The sequence below is a fragment of the Staurois parvus genome, unplaced genomic scaffold, assembly GCF_062004578.1.
Source record: "Staurois parvus isolate SC_StPar_1 unplaced genomic scaffold, SC_StPar_1.0 ptg000951l, whole genome shotgun sequence".
Classification (NCBI taxonomy): domain Eukaryota; kingdom Metazoa; phylum Chordata; class Amphibia; order Anura; family Ranidae; genus Staurois; species Staurois parvus.
The window spans coordinates 339,161-351,611 of NW_028318747.1; the positions used below are offsets into that span (position 1 = coordinate 339,161).

Below are 12,451 nucleotides of genomic sequence, written 5' to 3' on the forward strand. Positions count from 1 at the left end.
CTATATTATTTTTTAAAAACTGTGTCAAAAAATGCTTTTGAGCTGAAAGTTCCTAGGGGGAGGAGCTTGACAACATTGCAGGACTATATTATTTTTTAAAACTGTGTCAAAAAATGCTTTTGAGCTGGAAGTTCCTAGGGGGAGGAGCTTGACAACATTGCAAGACTATATTATTTCTTAAAAATGGTTGAAAAATACTTTTGAGCTGGAAGTTCCTAGGGGGAGGAGCTTGACAACATTGCAGGACTATATTATTTATTAAAACTGTGTCAAAAAATGCTTTTGAGCTGGAAGTTCCTAGGGGGAGGAGCTTGACAACATTGCAGGACTATATTATTTTTTAAAAATGGTTGAAAAATGCTTTTGAGCTGGAAGTTCCTAGCGGGAGGAGCTTGACAACATTGCAGGACTATATTATTTTTTTTTTTAAAAAGACATCTTAGAAAATTTCATTTCAAGCTACTCCAAGTATATAAGTAACAATGTAAATAATATTACCTTACTACTATGTTCAGTTGACAGATATATGGGGTCCGATGAAAACTTCAGATCTGAAAAATAAGAGAGAAAAGTATTTTATAAATAAAATATTAAAATAGTTTATTTTTTGTAAAATAAAATATTACAATAGTTTTTTTAATAGAAATAGTTAAAATAGTTTATTTTTTATTACCGTTTTTAAGTAGTTTTTTTTAAATTAAAATATTACAATAGTTTTTTTTAATTACAATATCAGAATTGTTTTTTAAATTAAATTTTTTTTTATTAAAATAGGATTTTTTAAAACTAAGGTATTAATATATTTTGTTCTTATTTAAATTTTTTTTAATAAAAATATAATATAGTTTTTTTTTTTACTAAAATAAAAAAATAGTTAAAATAGGCACTCCTGACAATATAATGACTGAGAATTTTTTTGCAATACATTTGTATAATAAAGTTATAATAATAAGACATGCTGGTAGGTTAATTGGCTCCTGTCTAAATTGGCTCTAGTATGTATATTTTGTAAAACACTGCGCAAAATTTGTGCACTATATAAATCCTGTATAATAATAATAATAATAATAATATTATTATTATTATTAATAATATTAATAATAATACATGTATGAATGTAGGATACGGACCTTAGATTGTACGCCCCTTGAGGGTTAGGGACTGATGTGAATGTACAATATATATTCCCATGCCACCCTCCTCACCCTTCTCCTTCTCCTATCCGCTGGGGACATCTCCCCGAACCCTGGCCCCTCACCACCTCTCCCCCCCTCCAGGGACCCCCCTGCTCCCGCCAGCCGCCGCAACCCCCTCAACCTCATACCTGTGCACCTCCTCCCCACATCCATCCCCCCTCTCTCGGTTGCACTTCTGAACGCCCGCTCGGTTTGCAACAAACTAACTGCCATCCATGACCTCTTCATCTCCCGCTCCCTCAACCTCCTAGCCATCACCGAAACCTGGGTACAGGCCACCGACTCTACCTCCCCTGCGGCACTCTCTCATGGAGGTCTCATCTGGTCCCATTCACCAAGACTGAGCGGTCACAAAGGTGGTGGTGTCGGCCTGCTCCTATCACCGCTGAGCACCTTCCAGGTCCTCCCTAACCCCCCCTCCCTAACCTTCTCCTCCTTCGAGGCTCACTGCATCCGGCTCTTCTCACCCACCCCCTTAAGGATCGCAGTGATCTACAGGCCCCCCGGATCCATAGCCCGCTTCCTGGATGACTTCGCCGCCTGGCTTCCCTTCTTCCTCTCCTCTGAGCTACCGACCATCATCCTCGGGGACTTCAACATCCCCATCAACGACAACACCCCAGCTACCTCTCGACTCCTCCACTTAACCACCTCCTTCGCGCTCACACAACACACTCAATCCTCCACCCACATCAATGGGAACACCCTGGACCTCGTCTTCTCCCACCTCTGTACCCTTAACCACTTCACTAACACCCCCTTCCCTCTCTCCGACCACCACCTCCTCACGTTCTCCATCTCCCCTTCCCCTAACTCCCCCCCCCCAGTGCGCCAAACCATCACCAGCCGCAACCTCCGCAACCTGCACCCGGCCCCCTTCCACTCGGCTGCCGACCGCTTGCACGACAGCATCCTTCCACTGTCATGTCCTGACCTAGCCACCACCGCGTACAACGAGTCACTATCAGCCACCCTAGACTCTCTGGCACCCCTAACCACACGCAACATCAAACCCAGACCGCTCCAACCATGGCAGAACGACCACACTAAATGCCTCAAACGTCGCAGTCGTGCGCTGGAGAGACTATGGCGCAAAACCAGGTCCCCTCATGCATTCTCCCTCTACAAATCTGCCTTCCTCACCTACACCTCCTCCCTCCACGCCGCCAAGCAGGCCTACTTCGTTGACCTGATCAACACCCTCTCTAACTGCCCTCGCCGACTCTTCTCCACCTTCAACTCCCTGCTCTCTCCCCCCCCTCCTCCACTCAGTACCTCACTTACCGCCCACGAGATTGCCACTCATCTCCATAGCAAGATTGACGCAATCCGCAAGGACATAGTCAACTTGCAGTCTACCTCCCCATCTAGCCTCTCCCCTTCCATCACCCTCTCATCTCTCCCCTCCTCTGACCTTGCAACGGCACTGCCCCCCACCACACCCAAGGCCCTGCCTACCGTAACCCCCCCATCACTGCACTCCTTCAGCCCTACTACCACTGAGGAAGTCACCAGAGTCTTCTCAGAAGCCCGCCTCACTACCTGCCCCCTGGACCCTATCCCCTCTCAACTCCTCCGGTCACCCCCCTCTTCCCTCATCCGCTCCCTTACCCACATCTTCAATCTCTCCCTCGCTACTGGCGTCTTCCCCTCCCCCCTAAAACATGCGCACATCACCCCCATACTCAAAAAGCCCTCCCTGGACTCCACTGACCTCAACAACCTCAGACCAATTTCCCTACTGCCACTCACGTCCAAGCTCCTTGAGCGCTTGGTCTACGATCGCCTAAGCGCCCACCTAACTGACAACAACCTCCTTGACCCACTACAGTCCGGCTTCCGTCCCCTACACTCCACCGAAACTGCCCTCCTCAAAATCACCAACGATCTACTAACCGCCAAAGCCAAAGGCGACTACTCTGTCCTCCTTCTCCTAGACCTCTCTGCGGCCTTTGACACAGTCGACCACCCCCTCCTCCTTAATAAACTACTCTCCCTTGGCATCAGAGACACCGCTCTCTCCTGGTTCTCCTCCTACCTATCCCAACGCTCCTTCAGCGTTTGCTACAACGGCGCCACCTCCTCTTCCCTCCCCCTCTCTGTTGGGGTCCCCCAGGGCTCTGTCCTTGGACCCCTTCTCTTCTCCATCTACACCTCCTCCCTTGGCAAACTCATACACTCCCACGGCTTCAACTACCACCTCTATGCTGATGATACTCAAATCTACCTATCCACCCCTCACCTCACCCCCACATTCTCCGCCCGCATCACTCACCTCCTAAACGACATCTCTGACTGGATGTCGCTCCATTTCCTCAAACTCAACCTCTCCAAAACCGAGCTTCTCGTCTTTCCCCCTTCCCGTGCCCCCCCCCCCATCCTTTCCATCACTACCAACAACACCACCATCAATCCCGCCCCGCAAGCCAAGGTCCTTGGCGTCATTCTGGACTCAAACCTTTCCTTTCAACCTCATATCAAATCTCTCACAAACTCATGCAGGCTCCACCTCCGGAACATCTCCAAGATACGCTCCTTCCTTACCCCAGACACCACTAAACTACTCGTTCACTCCCTGATTATCTCACGCCTTGACTACTGCAACTCCCTCCTCACCGGCCTACCCCAGTGCAAACTCACCCCGCTTCAGACCATCCTGAACTCAGCTGCCAGACTCATCCACCTCACCACCCGCTCCACCTCTGCCACCCCCCTCTGCCTCTCCCTCCACTGGCTCCCCATTGCCCAACGCATTAAATTCAAACTGCTCACTCTGACCTATAAAGCCATTCACAACACTGCCCCTAACTACCTCACCGACCTGATTCCCAGATACCACCCTACCCGTACCCTTCGCTCTTCACAGGACCTCCTTCTATCTTGCTCCCTGGTCTCCTCCTCCCACGCACGACTGCAAGACTTCTCCAGGTCCTCCCCCATCCTCTGGAACTCACTACCCCAACCCATCAGGCTGTCACCTTCCCTCCTCACCTTCAGGCGCTCCCTGAAAACCCACCTCTTCAGGGAAGCCTACCCCACCCTCACCTAACAGCCGCTGCCCTTCCCTCCTCCTTCCACTCCATCCCCCACAGCCATTTCCTCCTGTACCTCTACCCCCTCCCTCCTAGATTGTAAGCTCGAAAGAGTAGGGCCCTCTTACCCCTTGTGTGCTGTTTGATGTTACTGTACTGTTTCATGTATTGTCCCCCCTCTATTGTACAGCGCTGAGCAAACCCTTTGGCGCTATATAAACTCGATAAATAAATAAATAAATAAATATGTAAAGCACTGCGTAAATTGACGGAGCTATATAAGTACCTGCAATAAATAAAAATGAATAAATAATACGAATTCGATTTTTATATAATATTAATAAAGACGTTTTCCACGTTTAATGCCCAAAGCTTTTGTCCATAAATTATTATTTTTTTTACTATATTTGCTTTGAAGTCTGGGTGTAACTTTTTTTTTTTGGTCCATTTGGTGGTTTGGTCTCACCCCTCTTATGAAAAGGGGTGCTTCGTAAGATCTTACTCTCCGTATTTTATTATTTTATTTATTATAAAATTTTACAGAAATTTTTTTTATCAAGAATTAATACTTATCAATCTTGCCTTTTTGTGATGTGGTTGCAACTCTTATCTTGTATGATAATCACGCAGTTATCAAAGAGAATATTACAAGAAAAATAAAATATTACAAGAAAAAGAAAATTACAAGAAATAAAATATTACAAGGAAAAAAAAATATTACAAGAAAAAAAAATATTACAAGAGAAAAAAATATTACAAGAAAAAGAAAATATTACAAGAAAACAAAAAATTACAAGAAAAAGAAAATATTACAAGAGAAAAAAATATTACAAGAAAAAGAAAATATTACAAGAAAAAAAATTATTAGAAAAAAAAATATTACAAGAAAAAGAAAACATTACATGAAAAAAAAATATTACAAGAGAAAAAAATATTACAAGAAAAAGAAAATATTACAAGAAAACAAAAAATTACAAGAAAAAGAAAATATTACAAGAGAAAAAAATATTACAAGAAAAAGAAAATATTACAAGAAAAAAAATTATTAGAAAAAAAAATATTACAAGAAAAAGAAAACATTACATGAAAAAGAAAATATTACAAGAGAAAAAAATATTACAAGAGAAAAAAATATTACAAGAAAAAAAAATTATAAGAAAAAAAAAATTACAAGAAAAAGAAAATATTACAAGAAAAGAAAATATTACAAGAAAAAAAATATTACAAGAAAAAAAATATTACAAGAAAAAGAAAATATTACAAGTCCCCTTTAATTTCTGAGTTGGCGCATTTAAACGGACTGTTATCTTACATAAAAGCCATTCCGCGCACAAGCAAGTAACAAAAAAGTCCCTTGAACCCTCCGTTAGGTCACAGCCAAGAGTGTCACAGTTTTCGGCACCAAATTGCATCACTGTGGAGGAACTCGGCCTGCTTTTTTGCTCATGAAGAATTTTAATCAAGGATTTTTTTAATTTTGGACCCTTTCCTTGAAAAATGAAAACGATAATGGTACGCGGCGCTTAGCTGGTGAGAGTAATCCTCTTTCCGATGATGAATTTCATTTAATATGAGCGGAGGGTTTATCGGCGCTAAATAGCCAAAGTTACAAGTTTAATGGGCTCATTTATGGACCCGCGACACGAGCCGAAAAAATTAAAACGACGCGAAGTACATATATTTCCTAGATCGTTCTGTAATATGGCGTCCTGCTTTCAAGAAGGTCTTCGTTGGCAAAATGAAAGCCGATACCGAGCCAGAATGAAATTGTTCATTGGCCTGGGCCTCTGTAGGATGCTAACACCGCCAACCAAGGCCACCTTCCAGAAGAACCACCAACTGGCCATCCTAAATCACATGAACCGGTTAGCAGCACAATGTTGAAATACAAGATCTGGCCAAACATTTGTGACCCCCCTACCGTCACACCTGCTGCATGAGAGGTGGTTGAACATCCTATTCTAAAACCACGGCAATTGAAATGGAGTTGGCTCTTCTTGGACCTCCTCCACTCTTCCTGGAAGGCTTTCCAGAAGATGTTTGCTTATGTCTGGGGGAATTTGTGATCATTTCAACAAAAGAGCAATTTTGGGGTCAGGCACTGATGAAGGAGGCCTGGCTCACAGTTGGTGTTCCAATTCATCTCAAAGGTGTTCGGTAGGGTTGAGGTCAGGGCTCTGTGTAGGCCACTCGAGTTCCTCCACAACAACCTGGTCAAACCATGTCTTTACGGAGCTGCCACTATTTATAAGGCCAGGTACTGATGTTGTATGAGAAGACCTGGATTGCAATCAACGTTCCAATTCATTCCAAAGGTGTTCAGTAGAGCTGGGTTAGGGGCTCTGTGCAGGCCACTCCAGTTCCTCCACACCAACCTGGTCAAACCATGTCTTTAGGGAGCTGGTCACCATTTATGAGACCAGGTACTGATGTTGTATGAGAAGATCTAGATTGCGAGCAACCTTCCAATTCATCCCAAAGGTGTTCAGTAGGGTTGAGGTCAGACCACTCAAATTCCTCCATAACAACCTGGTCAAACCATGTCTTTATGGAGCTGGCCACCATTTATGAGACCAGGTACTGATGTTGTATGAGAAGACCTGGATTGCAATCTACGTTCCAATTCATTCCAAAGGTCTTCAGTAGAGCTGGGTTAGGGGCTCTGTGTAGGCCACTCCAGTTCTTCAACACCAACCTGGCCAAACCATGTCTTTACGGAGCTGCCACCATTTATAAGGCCAGGTACTGATGTTGTATGAGAAGATCTGGATTGCAATCAACGTTCCAATTCATCCCATCAGTAGGGTTGAGGTCATGGCTCTGTGTAGGCCACTTGAGTTCCTCCACATCAACCTGGTCAAACCATGTCTTTACGGAGCAGGCCACCATTTATGAGACCAGGTACTGATGTTGCATGAGAAGACCTGGATTGCAATCAACGTTCCAATTCATTTCAAATGTGTTCAGTAGAGCTGGGTTAGGGGCTCTGTGTAGGCCACTCCAGTTCCTCCACACCAACCTGGTCAAACCATGTCTTTAGGGAGCTGCCACCATTTATGAGGCCAGGTACTGATGTTGTATGAGAAGACCTGGCTTACGATCCACGTTCAAATTCATTACCAAGTGTTCAGTAGGGCTGAGGTCAGGGCTCTGTGCAGGCCCTTCAAAATATAAAAATATTCTTCCCAAATATATTGACATATATTTGAAATGCTACAATTTTGGCCGTATTCAATGTATTTCAAAATATATTTCAATAAATAAATAAATATATATATACACACTGCATGTTGAAATGCATTTTTATTACAACATATATGAAAAATATTTTTAAAAATACATTTTCAAATATACCGTATGTCTTTAAAAATACAAATCTACATTTTTGGAATGCATTTACAAATGTATGTAAAAATATATGTTAAAATGACTTTTTTATATGTTAAAAAAAAATCTGAAGAATATATTTAAAAAAAATATTTTTTTTAAATATACATTTTTTTAAATATATTCTTCAGATTTTTTTTAAACATATAAAAAAAATTCATTTTAACATATAATTTTACATATATTTGTAAATGCATTTTAAAAATGTAGATTTGTATTTATGTAAAAATATATGTTAAAATGATTTTTTTTTATATGTTTAAAAAAAATCTGAAGAATATATTTAAAAAAATGTATATTTAAAAAAATATATATTTTTTAAAAATATATGCTTCAGAATTTTTTTTAGCATATAAAAAAAGTCATTTTAGCATATATTTTTACATCAGTTTGTAAAGGCATTTCAGAAATGTAGATTTGTATTTATGTAAAAATATATGTTAAAATGAAGTTTTTTTTATGTTTAAAAAAATCTGAAGAATATATTTAAAAAATTTTTATATATTTTTAAAAAATATATTTTTTTAAAATATATTCTTCAGAATTTTTTTTAACATATAAAAAAGTAATTTTAACATATATTTTTACATCAATTTGTAAATGCATTCCAAAAATGTAGATTTGTATTTTTAAAGACATACAGTACATTTGAAATGTACTTCCAAAAATATTTTTCATATATTTTGTAATAAAAAATGCATTTCAACATGCAGTGTATATAGTATATATATAGTGTGTGTGTATATATATATATATATATATATATATATATATATATTTTTTTTTTTTTTTTTTTTTCGTTATTGAAATATATTTTGAAATATAGTGAATATGGCCAAAATTGTAGCATTTCAAATATATGTCAATATATTTGGGAAGAATATTTTTAAAATTTATTTCAGATACATTTTTCTTCCAAACCTAATTCAAATACTTAACACTGCTTATATATATATATATATATATATATATATATATATATATATATATATATATATATTAAAAAAACAATAATAAAAAAAAAATATATATATGTATATATATGTATACATATATTAAAAAAATAAAATAAAATAAAAAAAAATAATATATATATATATACATATATTAAAAAATATATATATATTTAAAAAAAAATATATATAAAAAAAATAAAAATAATATATATATATATATATATATATATAAATACATGTAATGAAGAATTAGTGAATTCAAAGCTGCATCCATTTGCCCGGAGTTCATATATTCAGCAATAGGTGTGTTTTATCTGCGTATTTAGCTGTTCAGCTGAAGCCGCCTTTAATTTTGTGTCTGAATTGGACCTCGCCGCATATACGTCCTGCGTCTTTTTTAGTTTCGCGTAATCTGCCGCTGACGCGCTCCAAGAAAGGTCAAGGAGCTGATCGTTGCTGCCAGCAATTTTCTCGGGCCATTCTGGAGAAAGCCATCTTTTCACCTTTCAAGCGTCTTGCACCTCTTCTAGGGTTTCACAGCGCCTATGGCATCGCACGACCGCAGGTGCTACATATAGGACCGCGCACCGAGAGTGTCCTTCTACAGCTGACCCCCTGGTCCTCCATATCCGTTTCATATTACAACCTCACTGGCCAGAAGGGACTTCAAAGCCTCCATTACAAGTGATGGAAAAGCAAGACGTTCCTCTCTACAGCTCACCTCTAATCTCAGTTATTTATATATGGCCGCTAGCTATAAAAAAAAAAACACGAGCTGAAGAGAACTCTCGGCGTCTTTCTTTCGGTTGGATGGAGGTTTTTTTCGTACAGCTCTTTTTGATGCACATCAATAGAAATACGTATTTGAACCATGGTTTAGTTATGCCCATGGGCTTGAGTATGGTCAGATCAGTTCAGGTGGCTGCTCTGGGACCGGTTGGGGTCTGGCAAGGCCAACGATAACCCACGTCAATGGTCTGAGAATAAAAATTTGCTAAGGCTGGAGGTTTAGGTTTCAAAGAAGGTCATCAGTGCATACTGCCAGTTCACCCAAAGAGAGGTCAAGGGGTGGACTGGTGGTGGGAGAAGGACCTCATGAACATTTTGCTATGGGACCTTATATATTGCAGTTACGTGGTGCAATTTACTCAGTTCCTGACCAACCAGGGGGCTCACAAGCTAACACCTCTTCCACATTGTGTCAGGGCTCCATCCTCGGCAGGAGACCTGGCATTCCTGCTAGTACCTTGCATGGCCGCAGAAGTTCACATCGGCTCAAATTTGGCACCAAATGGCCTTTATAAGGAAGCCCTGCACTACTCTCAGGTGCTGGTTGATCTCTGGCTTCACAGTACCTTGTTCCTGTGCTACTGTGATCTGTGATTTCCTGTTACCGACTCGGATCTGTCTTCTCTGCTTAAACCCTGACCTGACCTGACCTCGGCTTGGCTAACGGATATTCCCTCTTGCTCCTCTGTGTATGACCTCGGCTATCCCATCTGACTACGTCTGCTCTGATCTCTACCCGGTACCAGACCTTGGCTTTGAACCTGCTATCCAGTAATCCTCTGTTCCCCGGAAGGGCTTGTATACCTCGCACAGGCACCACCTGTCTGAAGACCTCATCTCAGTGCATCAGCTGTGCTCCTGGGTGGACCACCAACAAGCACTCCTACAGGCGACCTGTGCCACTTTGGGCCTGACTCCTGCTGTCCCACTCTCAGGGGAGTCTGGAACTTAGCCGCAAGGGAAGCCCTCTCTCCATTGGCCTCCACCACCAGGTACGTGACACGTTGTGCCACCAACCATGGGGAGAAGCTAATCACCATGCAAGTATCCCCTTGAATGACCAAAGGGTGGGATTGGGGTGGGATAAAAACCTCATTAAAATTTTGCTTTTGAACCCTATGACTTGCAGTGACACTGGACCATATACACAGTCCCTGACCAATCAGATAGCTCGCAAGCTAACACCTCTTTCACGTTGTGCTACCAACCATGGGGAGAAGCTAATCATAATGCTTGTATCCTCTTGGGTTACCAAATCCATACAGACTCAAAGAAAGGCCAAAGGGTGGAAGAGAAACCTCATTAAAATTTTGCTTTGAAACCCTATGACTTTCAGTGAATCTGGACCATATACACAGTCCCTGACCAACCAGATAGCTCACAAGCTAACACCTCTTCCACGTTGTGTGGCCAACCATGGGGAGAAGCTAATCATCATGAAAGTATCCTCTTGAATTACCAAATCCATACAGACTCAAAGAACGGCCCAAGGGTAGGATTGGGGTTGGAGAGAACCCTCATTAAAATTTTGCTTGATAACTCTATGACTTGCAGTGACACTGGACCATATACACAGTCCCTGACCAACCAGATAGCTCACAAGCTAACACCTATTCCACATTGTGCCACCAACCATGGCAAGAAGCTAATCATAATGCTTGTATCCTCTTGGGTTACCATACACATACAGACTAAAAGAAAGGCCAAAAGGTGGATTGGAATGGGAGAGGAACCTTATGAAAATGTTGCTATGGGACCATGTGACTTGCAGTAACACTGGATCATTAACACAGTCCCTGACCAACCAGGGAGCCCACAAGCTAACACCTCTTCCATGTTGTGCTGTCAACCATGGGAGAAGCTAATCGTCATGACGGTATCTTCTTGAATTACCATACCTATACAGACTTAATGAGAGGCCAAAGGGTGGAATGGGGTGGGAGAACATCATGAAAATGTTGCTTTTGGACCCTATGAGTTGCAATTACACCGGACCATTTACACAGTCCCTGACTAACCAGGGAGCTCAGAAGCAAACACCTCTTGCACACTGCGCTGCCAATTAAGGGGAGAAGTTAACCATCGTGCTAGTATCCTCTTAGATGATCATGCCCATAGAGGTTCAAAGAGGAGCCAAAAGGTGGATTGAGAACCTTGTGAAAAAATTGCTGTGGGCCGTATACAGGGGCGGACTGACCATTTGGAAACTCGGGCCCTGCCCAAGGGCCCAGGGTCAGTAGGGGGCCCCATGAGATGCCCCTGGTACATTTTTCATAGGCTTTTTTGAGTTTGGGCAAAGACACAGGGGGCCCCATGATCCCCTATTGCCCGGGGGCCCCATGAGTTGTCAGTCCGCCCCTGGCCGTATATTTTGCAGTTACCACTGGGCAATTTCCACAGTCCCTGTCCAACCAGGGAGCTCACAAGCTAACACCTCTTCCACATTGCAGTGCCAATCATGGGGAGAAGTGAGTCATCATACTAGCATTGTCTTGAATTACCACACCCATACAGAACCAAAAAGAGGACAAAGGGTGGAATGGGGTGGGAGAAGAACCTCATGAAAATTTAGCTTTCGGACCCTATGACTTGTAGTTACACTGGACCATTTACTGGACCAAGTCTCTGACCAACCTGTTAATATGAACGAAGAACATCCGACCTGGAGCTACAATGAATTTTTGCACGGAACCAACGTATGTGCAATTTCACAGGACAAATAGTTCCCTTGCTGTTGCTTTACATCAACATTTGAGCTTACCTCAATTTTCAGACGTATATAATCACCTACCTAATAAAATATAACCGCCTGTTACAATCTTGCGTGCGATTTAGAGGGGTGTCGCGAGGACGCGGTTTCTAAAATTCGTAAAAACAAGAGCTCTCCTATTTTGTATTTGCAAGCCTGACGGCGTGCAATCAGCTAACGAAATATATATATGAAAAAAAAAATCGAGCGGTTCCACAATTACATGTTAAAAGGGGTCAGCTCTCTCTACAGACAATCCGTTGTCAAGCTCCTCCAGCCTCCCGCCTCATGCCACTGCGATAATCACTCGAACAAAATTGCTTACCTAAGATTAACAACTGA

The 12,451-nt window shown here is 41.7% G+C and overlaps 1 protein-coding gene across 2 annotated transcripts in view; it reads right to left on the bottom strand.

Annotated features, from left to right (window-relative positions):
- Positions 1 to 12,451, bottom strand: part of LOC149441740 (semaphorin-6D-like) — a 339,406-nt gene that overhangs the window by 240,763 nt on the left and 86,192 nt on the right. For both annotated transcript variants that reach the window (XM_089656952.1, XM_089656950.1), the window contains exon 2: positions 499 to 551. The gene's annotated coding sequence lies outside the window, so the exon portion shown is untranslated. The remainder of the gene's footprint in view (positions 1 to 498; positions 552 to 12,451) is intronic.